The 15,661-nt window shown below is 36.6% G+C and overlaps 1 protein-coding gene and 1 long non-coding RNA gene across 3 annotated transcripts in view; one reads left to right on the forward strand and one right to left on the reverse strand.

Moving 5' to 3' along the window:
- PRPF4B (pre-mRNA processing factor 4B) overlaps nucleotides 1–1,716 on the forward strand; it is a 26,248-nt gene extending 24,532 nt beyond the window's left edge. For both annotated transcript variants that reach the window (XM_040548083.1, XM_040548082.1), the window contains 2 exons: nucleotides 391–436; nucleotides 1,534–1,716. The gene's annotated coding sequence lies outside the window, so the exon portion shown is untranslated. The remainder of the gene's footprint in view (nucleotides 1–390; nucleotides 437–1,533) is intronic.
- LOC121065326 overlaps nucleotides 1–13,156 on the reverse strand; it is a 30,029-nt gene extending 16,873 nt beyond the window's left edge. Inside the window, exons 1-3 of the long non-coding RNA XR_005816992.1 lie at nucleotides 12,957–13,156; nucleotides 10,982–11,060; nucleotides 5,092–5,162 (exon numbers count right to left, since the gene is read on the reverse strand). This is a non-coding gene — a long non-coding RNA (uncharacterized LOC121065326). The remainder of the gene's footprint in view (nucleotides 1–5,091; nucleotides 5,163–10,981; nucleotides 11,061–12,956) is intronic.
- Between the last annotated feature and the right edge of the window lie 2,505 nt (nucleotides 13,157–15,661).

Genomic DNA, 15,661 nt, shown 5'->3' on the forward strand with positions numbered 1-15,661 from the left:
AACCTTCAACCTGTCTCTTTTCAATTTTTTATTGTAAAATTCTTTATAAAAAGTAATCAGACTTTATTTCCACATATTAAGGTATCTCGTACATACCAGAAATAAATTCAGCTTTCACACTTAATGAAGTACTAGTTGCTTGCTAGTTAAATGCAGAAAGTAACTTGCACTTCCACAATGTAGGCAGCACTTCTGAGGGCAGTTTTACACAGGTAGTAACAGCTTATTCTTTCTGTTGCTTTGTAATTTATTCTTAAATTAGGAATATAAAACAAATGAGTTGGTGATACAAAAAGCAGTAGAAAAGATGCACCTTAATGCCTACAGAACTGTTTTAAGCTACTCTAGAGAAGCATAAAGTTGCTCGTTCACTTGTTCTTTGTGTTGTAGGTGCAGCTCAAAAGAAGATGATGACTACCAGAAGACATGAACAAAGGTTTCTGTCCTATAAAAGATATGAAAAATACTCTTCATATAGTTCTGTCCTAATCTTTTGGTTTCCAGCATTCCAATTAGAATTGATTAACACTGCTGCAGTATTGATAATTCCTGAAGCATACTTACTGTATGCCTACTGTGCTTGTTTCGTTTCTGGCTGGTTGAAGAGATTTGTAATTGTGATTAAATGTAGGTAAATAAGCATGACTGTTTAATGCAAATTTCTTAAAATGATAGAATGATCGCTACAAAACCTGTCATTTAGGAAAGTCTGCCATTTGTTTTTAGCTAGCAAATAGTTGAGCAGGTGATGTGCTTTTTTCTTTAGCTTCAGCAGGTTCATTAATTCTGTCAAACTGTATTGTTGATGCAGAGATTAGCTGACAGGCATTATTCAAAACCTGTGGATTTCAGTCCTGCATCCAGTATCAGTTTCAGGCATTTATGTTGACAACAGCAGAAAACCTTAATTCTAACTTCAAAAGCCTTCAGAATCAAAAACTTCTTGACAAGGTTAAGGAACCTCTTCAGTTTTAGGCAACACCTGTCCTTGTAGCCTCTGATCTTTAAGGACAGCAGAGAAGCTGCTGACGGTCACAGCAGTCAACTGAATTCCAGTGGCTGCAGCTTCGTACAAACAGAACAGTTAGGCAACAAGGTTTTCTTGTTGAACTATTTTTCAGCTGATCTAAGAAGGGAGGATAATTTATCTTTTCCTCCTATATGTGAAGATACAATTTGTATCTTTACCTGGGGTCCTACCTACTGAAAGTCTGGTTAAATCTACTGTGCTAACTTCTGTTTACTTTTCCCTCATGGCGACAAGGACTTCACGTATTTTAATGTTTAGTTTACCACACATCTAGAGCAAAACAAAATACTAGTTCTTTGTATTTAACTCAGATTCCTCAGGAGATGAAATGCCCTGTCTTTTCTTTTGTGCTGCAACAAATTAAATATGCAGTTAGATTGTCTTTTTATTACCATGGTATATACTGCTTTAAATAAGAAGTTAAAGTCTGTTTAAGAGCCTTTGATAGATAGAATATAATATTCTGTAAAATATTTTTAATAATACTTTATCTCCATACATAGGGTAAGTGGCATTAAACCTCTGAAGAACCTTTATATGTATAATGACCCGTATAAAGAAGGCAGACCAGTTTGTGAGACTACTGGAGATAAAGCAATCTTCTACAGTATGTGTCAGATTGTAACACTGCGTGGAGAATGCTGGGAAGTGGCAATTGCTTGAAGTCAATAAAATATGCTTAAAACTTACTTGGATCGGATCTTTTCTGTTGTGTTCACAAGTAGGGTACTTGCAAAACTTCTAAATACATGAATGACTTTGAAATGTATTAAAAACAATTTTTTTGGAATGGGTTTGTCTGCTTTAGGTATCAGAGGTATTAAAGGCTTGGGGGATGCTGTGACAGCTGTCTTTTTTTTTGTGGAGGAAAAGAATGTAGTGTTGATAGAGATGACTGTTGAACTGCTTGGTTGATGGCATGGCTTGCGTCTGTAAACAGAGGTTGTCACATGGTCTTTACATCACTAGTTACAGTAGATGGGAAATTTCTTCAGACTCTTTCAGTGCAAGCCTGAAAAGGCTTAAATGAAGGATACAAAAATATCTTTTCAGGTAGCTTAGTGTTAGCTTACCTATCGATAGATCTTGATAAGAAAAGTGAGGTTAGACAAATGGGAGAAAAGTGATTGGTGAAATAAGATGGAGTTCTGTATTTTCACATCTAACCTGTAAAACTATGGATCACATCATTAATGTCAGTATATCTGTTATTACGAGGTTACGGAGAGATGGTTGGTAATCTCCCTTAGAAAGAAAGTTCCTGCTTAGACTTTCACAGTTTAATTTTGCTCATCCAAATATTTAACTAAAACTTAGTTTAAAGTTGTAGTAAATAAAATTATTTAAATAAAAAACTTGGCCCTTCCTTTCTATGATACACTTTATCATTTCAGCTGTTTCCTCATAAACACTGATTTTTGAGTGCAGCCCCTATAATGCTACAGACTGTTCAATTTAAATTTGTGAGACAAAATGTAAAGCTCTTTAGGGGCAGGTAGAAATAAATGCTTGGAAGACAGCAAAATAGTGTTAGCACGTCAGGCTAGTCAGCTTCTCTATACTACTCATTTCTACCACTACATTTTGGCTGCTTCTGTGCAAAAAGTCAGTATTAAAATCTAATTCTAGCTTTATTTTCTTCCTGTATTGTTGTATTTTTTTTTAAGTTAGAGCCCTCATCAACTGTGATCACAGGCAAAACTGTTCTCTGTCTGAATTCAATTTCTTAAAACAATTGTTACCCAGCTCTTTTTTCTGGCTTCTTCCAGAGAGGATACATGAAGATAATAATTTGTTCAAATTCATTTGCCAATGATTTTGTTGGCATAGGAGCCTGCCCTGTAAATTCCATATTTTGCTGATAATCTATGCCAGGAATGTAGAACTCCAGGTAGATGCTGATACAGTCGCAGTCTACTTTATAACTAACTGTTCATGGTTTATTCTTAAGTGTTGCTTTTCAAGTGGGAGCACAAGAAATAGGGCTTTTTTTGTGTGTTCTGGAGGTTAGCATTTTATTTTTCACCCCTCATATCTGTTACTCTGTCATCGGTTTGCTAGTACAAGATACAGATACATTATGTTCAAGTACAGGCACATACTGACTATATGAAGGATGGTTTGGAGAAATGACTTGAGACATAGTTCCACACACTAGAGCTTTCTTCACTAAATCTCAGGTTTCTGGGGTTCATCGTCAGTCAAAGCATCCACTTTTGGTTCTTGGTGATGCATAAAATGTAATCTAAACTCCATGTGTATTTTTGTAACTAGGCCTTTCTGACAAAATACTTTTGTGGCATTGTACGATTATCGCAGATAATACTGCAGTGTCAATATATCAAAAAGTGCAAAGGGAGATAGGGTACTTCCATGCACTTGGTTACCATTTGCCCCAAAGGCTACAAAGTAGAGACCAGTATTTTTAGATTTGTTTCATAATGTAGGTGAAGAGGACCAGCAGCCGTAATCTTGTTCCTGTGTACTACACACACTCTCTTCAAAACAGTGTTGAAGAGCTTTCCTCAGAGGAGGGAGATGGCATCCCATCAGGAACAATAAAGCCAGAATTTCACTACAACTTGTGCTTAACTTACAAAAAGGCAAAACCTACACAAATCGTGGAAGACTGTTAAAAGAAACCTGCGCAGACTAGTAAGATACACCCTACCACAGAACAGGGCTGATGATAGTTACTGCCAACAGTAATAAGCGAAGAAAGTCAGTGTGGCTTTCAAAAGAAGTATGGAGTTGGTAAGGGGGAGTACTGAGCACAAGGCTATTGACTCTTCTGCCACCAGCTGCATGTGCAAGGTGTCCATCTCCTTCTCTCAAAGGGCACCTGTTAAGAGCATTGAAACAAATGCAAGAGCCTGGAGCCTGTGTAACTGCTGTACCCACCTTTTCTCTGCATCTGCAAGGGACAACCCAACCTGCTTCAGAAAGGAAAGCATTCCAGTTTCCAATAACACGTTAAAAGCATTTACCTATCTCTTACATTGTTAAAGGAAATGGCCCTTTTAACAGACTATTAAACTATCTTTTGGCATGGTCTACAAGTCTTTGAAAACCTACTTAGACAAGGAGATGCACTAGGCCTTTCTTTTTGGATTTCTCATAGAATCTGAAGCATTATCAGGCAGAGAGACAATTTCGTAAGACTGAGCATTCACGTGTATTTCTGCATTGATGGAAAGAATGGCAACTACTTTTAAGTCACCAGCTGTCTCAGCAGAAGACATGTTTTTGGCATTTTGCATATCTCTTTGGCTAATGGTACCATAGCCTCTCTTAATGCTGCCGCTTCCAAATCTATCTCCCTGGCTAAATGCATTTTTTTCAGTCAGGACAGGCTGGAAATACAAGCAATGTATTCACTGCATCCTGACTGGAGTGTAAGAATTTTTTGTATTATCTTCTGTAGATAAAACTGGAAGGAAATTCCCGGAGAGAAAAAGATAAGCCTGTCTTCCACACTGCTGAAAGTAAGTTTCAATGGTGTAAACAGGAGGCCAGCAGCTCCTATTGAACAGGTTACTCAGAAAGGCTATGAAATTTCCATTCTTGGAGACAGTCAAAACTGAGCAAGATGAAACACCAAGCAACCTAATTTACCTCTGTAGCTGACCCTGCTTTAAGCATGGGCCAAGACAAGAATGGCCTACAGAATAATATAGACTGGAGAGGACTGCTATGATTTGGGGTTTACTTCTGGCCTTTGTAAAAGCTCATTTACTAGCAGTATTGTTTTTTTATATGAAGTTCCTTGCAAGAAATGAGGTTTTGGTTCTACAGTAATAAAATGTTTGGGCCTTATCCTTTCATAAGTACTGTATCTTGCTGTTACCTTGATTCTCACCTGATGAATAAATATCCTAATTAGAATAAACAGGAAAATATTCTTTCTTCCATTAATCGAATGTGAGATGAACTCTTGAAAATAGTAAGAGCACTGCTGAACATATTGCAAGCGGGAGCAGCAGAATCTATATTCACAATTTTTGACAAAACCATTTCATCTGTAAGTACACTTGACAGTGGCTTTGAACTGTCACACTCACCACTCTGAATTTATCTATGTTCTTTCTGCTCCTAAAGCTTGTTCTCCAGTGAAGAAGTTCAACCTCACCTGCTACATATAAAAGGAGATTTACATTACCTAAATACAGCTAAAGTTCAGACGTTGTACAACTCTATCTCCTATGTTAAAATAAAGCTCATCCTAAACCATTATCCGGATGAGCTACTCTGTATAGAACACTATATAGAACATGTGGACTGTACTCTTTCCATAGGAACAGAGTTTTCATCTAAAGCCAAGCTTACCTTTACACCATATTCGCTTGTGTACCTACTAGACATCTATAATGGTGGCATAGATATTCAAACACATTTTTACAAAATTTTCTCTGGACTTAAGTAAAGATACTGTTCCATTCCAACTCTTGAATGAAGATTTTTCATCAAGGCTGAACAAGAGGAAAGCTTGCAGTCGCTTTTCCTTTTAATGGCCTTGTACACTCAGAAAATAGCAATTTACACACTCTTTCTTGGGAAATTTTAAGTTAATTTTGCAACACTCAAAATGCCTACCTATTTTCTTCCCCTAGGAGGCCTAAATTAAATAATACTTTGTTTCCAAAGAACTGGCAGTGTAAATTTAGGCACAGAATTCCCAGCATTTTGTAGAACATCCAGGCACCGTTGCAAGACAGGAAACAAATGATTTCATGACCTGACTCAAACTGGTCTTCTAGCTCATTAATGCTAACATACCACACGCATTTCTATTTGCAAGTAATTAATCTATTTTGCTTTATAAAGGCTTAATAAATAAATAAATAAAGAGCTGTTTATATTAGAATCCCAAATAATACCTATCTCATGCTTTTTTCCTTAAGGTTTTAATTTGAAATAATCAAAAAAAATCTCTTAACATGTGGTAAAATATGTAGTAGTTACATATATATATATATATATACATATGTATGCATATATATATGTAAGAGCAATTTAAGGCATCCCACTGAAGACCTGCATAAGCAACATCTGAATTTTAAAGTGACAGAAACAGCAAGATTCATGTGTTTGGGAAGCTTCTGTACAAAGAGAAATTAATATAGTCTAAATAGGTACTTAATGGAAACAAGCTTTTTATAGACGAAAAGATGAATTTAAGCATGTTATTTTCCCAGTTTGAAGAGGTTTTCTTGAAATAGTCATCACAGTCCTCCAAAATCCATGAGTCCACAGAAGCATGTTCCAGAGTCCGAGACAGATGTAATCATATATGTATTTAATTTACAAGACCATCCATTATTTGGTCTCAGAGAAGCAGAGCTATCAGTAAGCTATTTTGCAGGTTAATCTATTTATTCCAAGGCAAATGCGAGTAATTCCTCTGGAGTCTGAAAAACTTTGAGCCCACACCAGTTTCAGAAAGTTGGAATGTGAGCCAGAGACTGCATCTAACTCATTCCCCTATGTTTCCACTGTTTTAACATAATTATGCTAAGTAATAAAACTGTAATTAACACAATTAACATACGGCCTGTATGCTATGTTTTATTATTGCTTTACAAAGATTTGGAAAAAAAAAAAAGAAAAGAAAAATAAAAAAAGCTATAATTGTAGTAAGGAAAAGCCCTTTGGAAGAAAGTTAAGTACTTAAGTACTGGCTTGCTTATAAAGTGGTCTTACAAAATGTCTCAAGATCCTGGCATGTAAAACAGATGAAATCCTTTTTTTTTAAATAACACAGCTGTACTCAACTCCCATGAGCTATTTCCCATCACTTCTAAACAGTAAGAAAACACGTATCCACTTAACTTATAAACTAAACTAAAATAGCAGTGCTGAGTGAGACTCACTTATAACAAGTAAGTAATTCAAGAAATTACTATTTTTCATACTAGTGTATTTCTGCTTTGGCATGGCAAGTGAGAGACCCTACCTTTTTGACAAGACAAAAGCTTACTCACTATTGAGCTTTGTCTGAAGAGGTTTGTTTTGCTCCTATATTGTTCATATGCAATGACATCTTCCTTGCAGAAAGGGTAGAGGTGGCAGCTGTATTTGCTGTATTTGGCTTTAACTTTGAAGTTGCCAAAACAGCTGAATGAGAGCTTTGTTCAGAAACAGAGAAAGAGGAAGGTCTCCTCAAGAGCATATGGTTTGATTTTAAAATAACGGTGTCTTAGAGCTCTGTGGAGTATTGCGTGATGCTCTCAATTCCCTCACAGACGAACTGCTAGCTGTGGGTGTTCCACTACACACCTGCTTGTCCAATAGCGCTGGCAAACACATTTTGAACAGCTCAAACATGTACAGCATTTTCTTGATTAAAACCTGACTGAAGACAGGGAGACTGAGATAGCCCTGGCTGACTGACATGCACTTTGAATAAATAGGTTGACTGCTGACTATCATCAGGGCAAAAGCTGTGAGGTCTTGGTCTTCTCTAGGGACAGATCAAAGCCTCACTTGTGGTTATCCTAGTCTGTAGACACTACCTTCTGAAAAGATTAATGAATGGCAGGGAAAGGAGGGGAGAGGAATATTTCCTTTTCACAGCTGGATATTAGTTTTTCAGTTCTATAGTTTATGGCTTTTTAGTTCAAATCTGTGCTTATATATACATAAAAACATAAAATGAATATTAAATATATAGACGAATCATCATTCATCTTTTCTATCTCAGATACATTATTTTCTTCTGTTAAAAGACTCTCTGTGTTATCATTTTGTAACTCGATGCTACGTTTGTAAACAGAGGGGGCTCTAAGCTGGAAATAAGGGTTTCAGCTCTAGTACTGGAAAAATATGCCAGTCTCACTTTGACCAGCAAATTACTATTGGTGTCTGCTGAAGGTTGGTGTAAGATGCTGATTAATGTTCAGTCACATTACTTTCCACTGCATAATCAGCAGCAAAAGTATTGTAAAACAATAATAATAAATAATAATGTGAATGTTATTTAAAATGTTATTGCATGTTCTTCATTTTCTACATGAAAATGGGCGTCCCAAAAGGAACATTCATGCTTTTAGTTTACATGAGCTATGTTCAGCTCCAAAGACTGAAACCAATCCTGTGTACCAGACTTCCAAGTTTCTTCTAGACTCCCAGCAGAAGATGTGCACCTTGCTTACTTTTTTATGCTCCAACAGCTACAAAAGGCTGAGGGAGGATCTTTTTTTTGTACTGTTTCTACTGGAATAACAACATAGTCCGTATTTTTGCTTTTCTAATACACCAATTACAGAACAAAGCAAACACTAGGCCATCATAACACAGGTAACAAACTACTGCCAATGTGTCATCTTCTAGGTTTCTCTGCTTCATTGCAGTTGATGTTTCCTGAAAGGAATTTTACTGTGGCAAAGCACAGTCTTGTTCCGAGTATATGTTGCAATGTTATGAATAAAAAATGATCCAGAGTGCTATGACACAGCAAGTTATTGGACAAAATTAACAAAAAGCTCAGCAGCCTGGTTTGCTTTAAAGAATGTTCTGGCTCCAATCCCCTTTGTTCCAATAACCAGAGGAAGCCTACTGTCCCATGATGATTAGAACACTGCCCAGAAGACAAAATTAAAATAATATCAAGATGTTTATCTACAACAAGAAAGAAAAAAGGAAATGAAGCTGGAAAGGCACAAGGGAAATTGTGGTTTGTTTTAAGCTGAATCTGCACAAAACACAAGTTAAAGGAGTTTAAAAAATTAAGTTGTTTCTTGGTTTCACATCCATGATAGAATTCTCACTCTACCCTATTAGACTCACTGTGCTCTCTGCTTTCCAACAAGCACAAAGGAACAACAAATTCTCACAGTATTAAATATGGAGAAAGTTAATGGCTTGGGAAAAGGAAGTGCTTAACGTAAGTGTTTCTGTGGGTTCTTGCCCTTATGGCAGAATTTGTTCTGCCTTGATGGGTGTATTAGTGCATACTAAAACTTCAAACTAACATACTTAGGGTTTTGCTGAAGTAAGATAATCACTATTAAAATAGTTCTGAGGTAAACATTTCGGAGCAGTTATATGAGATCTTGGGGTATCTAATTTCAGCATCAGAATACAGTATAGTCATCACTAGAACAAAAGAAAATTCAGTAGTAGTAGTAGTAGTAAGTGGAAAGGTGCTTCTCTCTTGAAATTCACCCTGGTGGTTTTGAATAACCCAACTCACCAAGACGATTCTGAATCTTGGTGTTAGCCACACACTTTATAAGAGAACACCATCTTGAGACATCCAACTCATTCATGATGATACTGAGCGAAAGCAACACCAGAATAAACTCCTGTCAGATCCCAGTCTATGCCCTCTCACTTTGATAACATGACTACTGCTTCGTAGATTGCTTCAGCTGTTTCTACAGCTCTACAACTCTGATTTAATATAGGTCATATTTCCTGGAATTGTTTATGGCAGCTGCATAGCAGAACAGCACAGAAGCCTTACTAAATTTTAAATTGCATTCACTGCTGTTCACATAAACACCAAGCCACACTAACAATGGAAATTAGATCAGTTTGACATTGTTTGTCCTTGACAAATACGGACTATGTTTTGTTCTGGTTTATTATTGCAGAGTAGGGAGGAGACTTCCAAGAAACTCTCTACACTAATGTGATGTTGATATTCTACCTTCTGCTACTTGTATAAGAGTAGACCCTGATATAAAAACTTAAGGTACTGTATCACAACAGAAGAGTAAAGTCACATTTTCTTAGAAGATCAGAGATAATGGTACAATGTGATCAGACCTTAGCTTCTGCTCTTTTGTTGCTCATATATTTTAAGTTTTAAAATGTTCCTTAAATCTAATCAATTTAGAAGTCAAAAGGAAATAGAACAATATTCAGCAGGCCTGTGAGACAGTGAAAATCTCTCTTCAGTCAATGAAAATTGTAACAATTTACAGATAGTTTTGTTATCTCTTTTAAGTAAATTGTTACAAACTGCATGTAATTTCTGAAAGCACTTTATTTTCTAATTTTTAATGTATGCAAATCTTTTCCAGATTTGTTATTAAACCTTCAAATCAATAGGTAGGGAACTCCTAGTTTCGTACACTTAAGATCAATTATATGACTTTTGGCTAAAATGTCTCTATGACAGGTAAAAAAAAAATACATTTAGAATAGATAGTTTACTGGCTGAAAAATACAGAACCCTGCACATCACAAAAGGCTAAACAGAGTGAAAGTATAGTATACTTCATTAGAGTGAACAGCAGTATACTATCACGAGAGATACAAACTGGAGATACCATCAGTTTATTTACATGTACGTTTAAGGAAAACTAGGTAAATGAATTATTCAAAGTTCAAGTTGAAGTTTTCAAGCTGCATGAATGTTTCTTGCACATTAGAATACATTGTACATAAGAAATGCTATTTGTACTCTAAAATACAGATGTGGTTCTTCTTACAGTTTTTTAGGGTCATAATTAAATTGGAAGAGAAAGCTACGAAAGCTACAAAAGCAAGAAAGAACAACAGCCAAACATAAACCTCCCTCTCTGCTATATACTACTCCTTTAATAATGAAAACCAGCAAGAGGCAGAGTATACACAGAATGCACTGAAGAAATTACACTAAGAATAGATTTAATGAATTGTATATCTAGGTACCTACAGGCATCCTCAGGGTGTAACTACAGTGCAAAATAACTTATGTTCTAAAAGAGACTAAAGGCTTTTATGTTAACATACTGTTTGTTACCTCCCAAATATCCTTCCTTAACTTTAATTAAAACAAATTTACATCAATTAACAAAATCTCTATGAGCACTCCAGTTAGAAAATATGTAAGTTGATCATTACCTGTTGATATTTAATTCCACACAGTACTAACACGCATTGCTCTCAACTGTAGCCTGGCTGGATAGCTATGATATTAACTATTCATTTTAATTTAACATAATTATTAAAACATTATTTTACCTGCTCACAGCAATACTCCTTCACAATGTGTCTTCCTCCAGGCATGAAACATTCCTTCCTTGCTGATATTTTGACTTTGCTAAAGTAAGGAAAAAACGGTTTTGTTTAAATATTAGTGACATGTTTTAGAATGAACACAATGAATAAGAAATAAAACATGATAGCTGATTTATTTGGCCAAAGTTTACCTGTACTGTGCCACTCTTATTTTCAGATGACTTTAAGTCTGCCAATAATTCCAGGGGAAGTCTCTAAGAGTCCTCCTTCAAAAGAATAAACTAACTGGGGGATTTAGTGCACTTTCTAGAAATCATTAATTAATCTTCCAGGATCTTTTACTCCAGACATTTCTACCTGTTAAAATGCACATCTCTGTCAGTTTCAGTGCGCTGAACTCACCTTTTAATAATATGCTTCAAATGTTGTGTCTTCATCTGAACAAGATGAGGATTTTAGGTAGGGAGAAGTAAATACCTTCTGTAAAACTAACTACAACAGCTGGAAAACACAGGAGTATTTTTGGGGGCGTGTGAAGAAACAGCCATATGCCTGAAAAGTTTTCCACCTTTTACACTACACAAACCTCTCTAACCAAGGATAGTACCTCTTCCTCCAAACCTTACTTTGTTTACTTTCATAGCACACTATATCTCTGATACAATATAGGTGTATGTAAATTTTGTATTCATGAAAAGTGCTGGTTTGCAAGGCCCAGGAAAGAACACCTCAGCCCACACAGAGCGTGTAGCTCTGTGTACCCCTGAAACAGAGTGAGGACTTCTGCAGGGATGAGCACCATACTGCAGCCCCTCTGCAGCAGTGCTCAGAGGATCTCAGGCTATGAGCGCAGGCAGTGTGGCAATCTTTTGAGCAACACTTCTCACCCGTACTGACTTGTGGCCCAGTAACAGACATGAGGTCCCCACCACGGTCCTACTAGCTTTCAACCTGGCCTTTGGATGGTGGTGTGAGAAGGCCTGAGCAGAGTCTGGGTGTTTTCTTTCAGAAGAGGGGGAAAAAAATATACACCCAAAACTTTGATCCAGAGACTCGCTACTGCCTGACACGATACTACTGAATTTTCAGTTGCACAGATTTACACTGTAATTCCAAAGTTACAGACAATATAACAGTAGCAACCTTAGCCTTGCTTCAGTCTTCTGCAGCCTTCAAACTAAAAGTCTTGCAAAGCTCTGCAGTCGTATTTGATTCATGAACTGTCAGAGAAGTGAAATATGACTCATGAGCTACATCTTATGCTGTGTAAACTTGAACCACTATCACAGATGTTTTCCACTGTAACTAATTAATTAAAGTAATATGGTGTCAAACACTATATACAAGCTGCTTTCAAGCATATACATCTTGATTATTTTGAATGAAGAAGTAGTTAATATCTTACAAAAGGATTTCTTTTTAATGTTTTAGATGTTGCAAGCTAGACTTATTCCATCTACTTAGGGCTACAGTGTTGATACTACATTTCACCTCTTACACACTATGTGCAATGTGTTTTAAAGTTTGCTTGGTTACAAACCAAAAAAAAAAAAAACAAACCTTCCAGGAAAATTTTGCAAATAGAAAAAATTTGCTTAGTTACTACTTGAAGGTCATATAACATCTACTGTTGTCTGCAAGCAAGTTAGGAAGGTTTACAGATGCAGGAAACCTTTTGAGGACAACCATGGTTTAGAGTTTTCCATCATAAATTCAACCTACTTGAAAAACATAGAAGTCCATGTTTAGATCAGAGATCTGTAACATTACATAACGTGTTTAGTTTCAATTGGGACAATGGAGAAGCACTTTGATACAGCACAGTTGTTACACGATATTTACAACTGAACTATAAATACAATGTTAGAAACATAAGAATTGGCATTTGATGCAGCCTGAACATCCTGAGTCTTTTATGATAAAATAATACCCAGTGTAAGCTTTGAATTAATAATTTTCCAAACCTGTGTTCAAGTACCTTGCCATTAGTATATCTTCATGATATATTTGATTATTTACTTGTGATTCTATAGAAACATGGAAGAAGATCACAAAACAAATGTATAACTATGCCAAGTGTGACCTGAATCCTATTGCACACTGACTGCACCCCCATGTTAGCGGCACAGACACCAGCAATGGCAATACTTTGAAGGGAAGGGAGGGAACATTCCAGAACATTTGTTATAATCCTCACAATCTAATTATGATAAATAACGTTAAAAAGTGATTGTATTCCAGCAGAAGTTATCTGAAATTGCTATTTTTGTATTTATTTTTTATTTTTGTATGGACTAAATAAAAATTGTTTGAAAAGATTCATCAGTCTTATTTTGTTGATAATAATGGGCACCTATAAAATGTGTAAAAGTGGCTAAAGATGCCGGTAGGCAAAAAACAATACTTTGTGAATAAAAAGTTTTCAAAGTAAACTCCGTGAGTGATCTGAAACATTCTGTAAGAATGATTAGATCTTTGATTTTCCAAAAAGTTTCCTAAAATCACCCAGAAAGTACCATTCCCTACAAGTAATGTTGATTTATTCTCATTATTCAGTCAGAACAGAAAGAACAACTACTCCAACAGATCTAGTTCATTACAAAATCAAAGTTTTTCTTCCATTGCCATGACATGCCAGCATTCACCGATCAAGGAAGCCCTATTTCTGCTATTTCATCCATCAGGTCACAGCACCCTATGCCACCACCATTGTACCATAAAACCCCCAAAGACAGTACTTCAGGGACTCAGCATGTGAACCACGAGATCGCACAGCTGCTCTCCAACCCAAGATGCCATTAAAAAAAATAAAAATAAAATAAAATAAAAAAATATATAAGTCATAAAAACCTTGTCAAGACAAAAGACATGCTTCACCCTACCTGAGCCATCTCCAAGCTCAGGGGCTGCCATGGCCCTGAACCTCCTCCTCACTCCCATGCAGTGACCGCCATTTTGTGCCCAGCACAGGGCCTTGCACTTCATGGTGTCCTGCTGACACCCACCCTCTGCCGGCACAGTCCCTCTGGGTGCACCCACTGCCTCGCCACAGCTCCTTGCTGGCAGCCCAGCAGCTGTGTTGTGGCATCCCTGAGCCTGCCTATGCTATCCAGACCCTCACTCCAACAGCATGTTGCTGGCAGCCATTTTGTTGCGAGGATGCGGGCAGCCATTTTGTTGCGAGGAGCTGCAGGGCCTGTAGTTGCATCCTTTTTTTTGGTGTGCTTTTTGTCAACACCAACTCATTGTGATCAAGATACTTCTCTTGATGAGTTTTCTCCACCATTTGCTTTCACTGGCATGATTCCTACCTGCTTTCAGCAGCCTGGCCCCATCCTCTTCAGTTCCTGGTGTACTCTCTGCCCTGATTTTGATTTTGAGACTGTAAAGACATCTGTGAACGCTGGACAAATTGTCTTCAAAGATAATTGCTTTGGGAATTTAACTGTTAAGTTGCTACAGTAAAAGGTCTTACTATCTTTTTTTATTATTATTTTTATTTTTTCCCAGAAAAAAAAAAGAAGCAATTCATGGAAAAATATAACACAGATTGCTGAAATTATGCTTGTTACATTGGATCTGGAAGTCTCATGTACAAGAGGCAAACCACTTTAGTTATTACTAAGAAGACTACAAGTGGTGAACCATTTTAAAAAAAATACTTCTTAAACCTACTTCCAAACAAAGATCCCTTTCTGAGATGTATATTCAGTTTAATATTCTAATAGATGCATGTAATTATACTTTTAAAAAGCAGTCTAACTTGCTCAAAGTATGCAATATTTCTGAGCAACAGATTTATATAAATTTAAGTGTATTAGATAAAATATCAGTGCACAAAGCTGCTTCCTGTGTTTTCCATTTTGTATTGACATTTGAAAAGAAGATGTTAGTCGTAACTAGTCATTAATTTGCAGCTTGGTCATACATATTGACTTATATACATCAGTAGAGATGTTTTTTTCAACAAAGGACAGTTGTCCTTCGTAAAGTCTTCCAGACAAAGATGGTGTCTTGCTTTTTGTTATTGCCTACTCTTAAGCATATGTACACACATTACAAAAATGCTGAAATTAGAGATGCTAAGAAGAATTTCCACAGGATTCTGTTGAATTTCTGATGTTGGTTTGAAGGAGACAGCAATTTAAGAAATATAAACGATGGGTTGCCCCATCTTCTCCACTGTAACAAGTATGTTTTTCCATTATTGATTGCTTGAATTTTCTTTGCACTTGCGAAGGAAGTTTAGAATTAGCATTTGTGCTCAAGATTTTCCATTAGATCTACCAAAGATGTGTGCATGTTTATTATACTACAAAAACAAGTGGGCCTTGTTTTCGTAAGATAGAAAACAAATAGCCGTTTGCTTGTGTAAATCAGCATCCTTGCTGCTGCTGCCAAGACTGACTTTCTGTTAGTGCTGAGTTTAATAAATTGATTGCTATCAGTAGGCTTCTGAAGCTTCCTAAACCCAGTTGTGAAATACCGCATTAGCCAAACTACGTGATAAAGGGAAGTACCCAGGCTATGCAGCAGGTTTTGACCTGCAGCTCCAGGCTGTTGTTTCAAGCAAAAAATTCTGCTAGCATGGTTAGTTAAATACAGGTTTGAATTGAGAAGCATGCAGTTGGCAGGGCCACCAACTTTTCCTTTGATCTGGTGTGACCTCCTCTTTGAAGTGAA

The sequence above is a fragment of the Cygnus olor genome, chromosome 2 (genome assembly GCF_009769625.2).
Source record: "Cygnus olor isolate bCygOlo1 chromosome 2, bCygOlo1.pri.v2, whole genome shotgun sequence".
In the NCBI taxonomy this organism is placed as follows: domain Eukaryota; kingdom Metazoa; phylum Chordata; class Aves; order Anseriformes; family Anatidae; genus Cygnus; species Cygnus olor.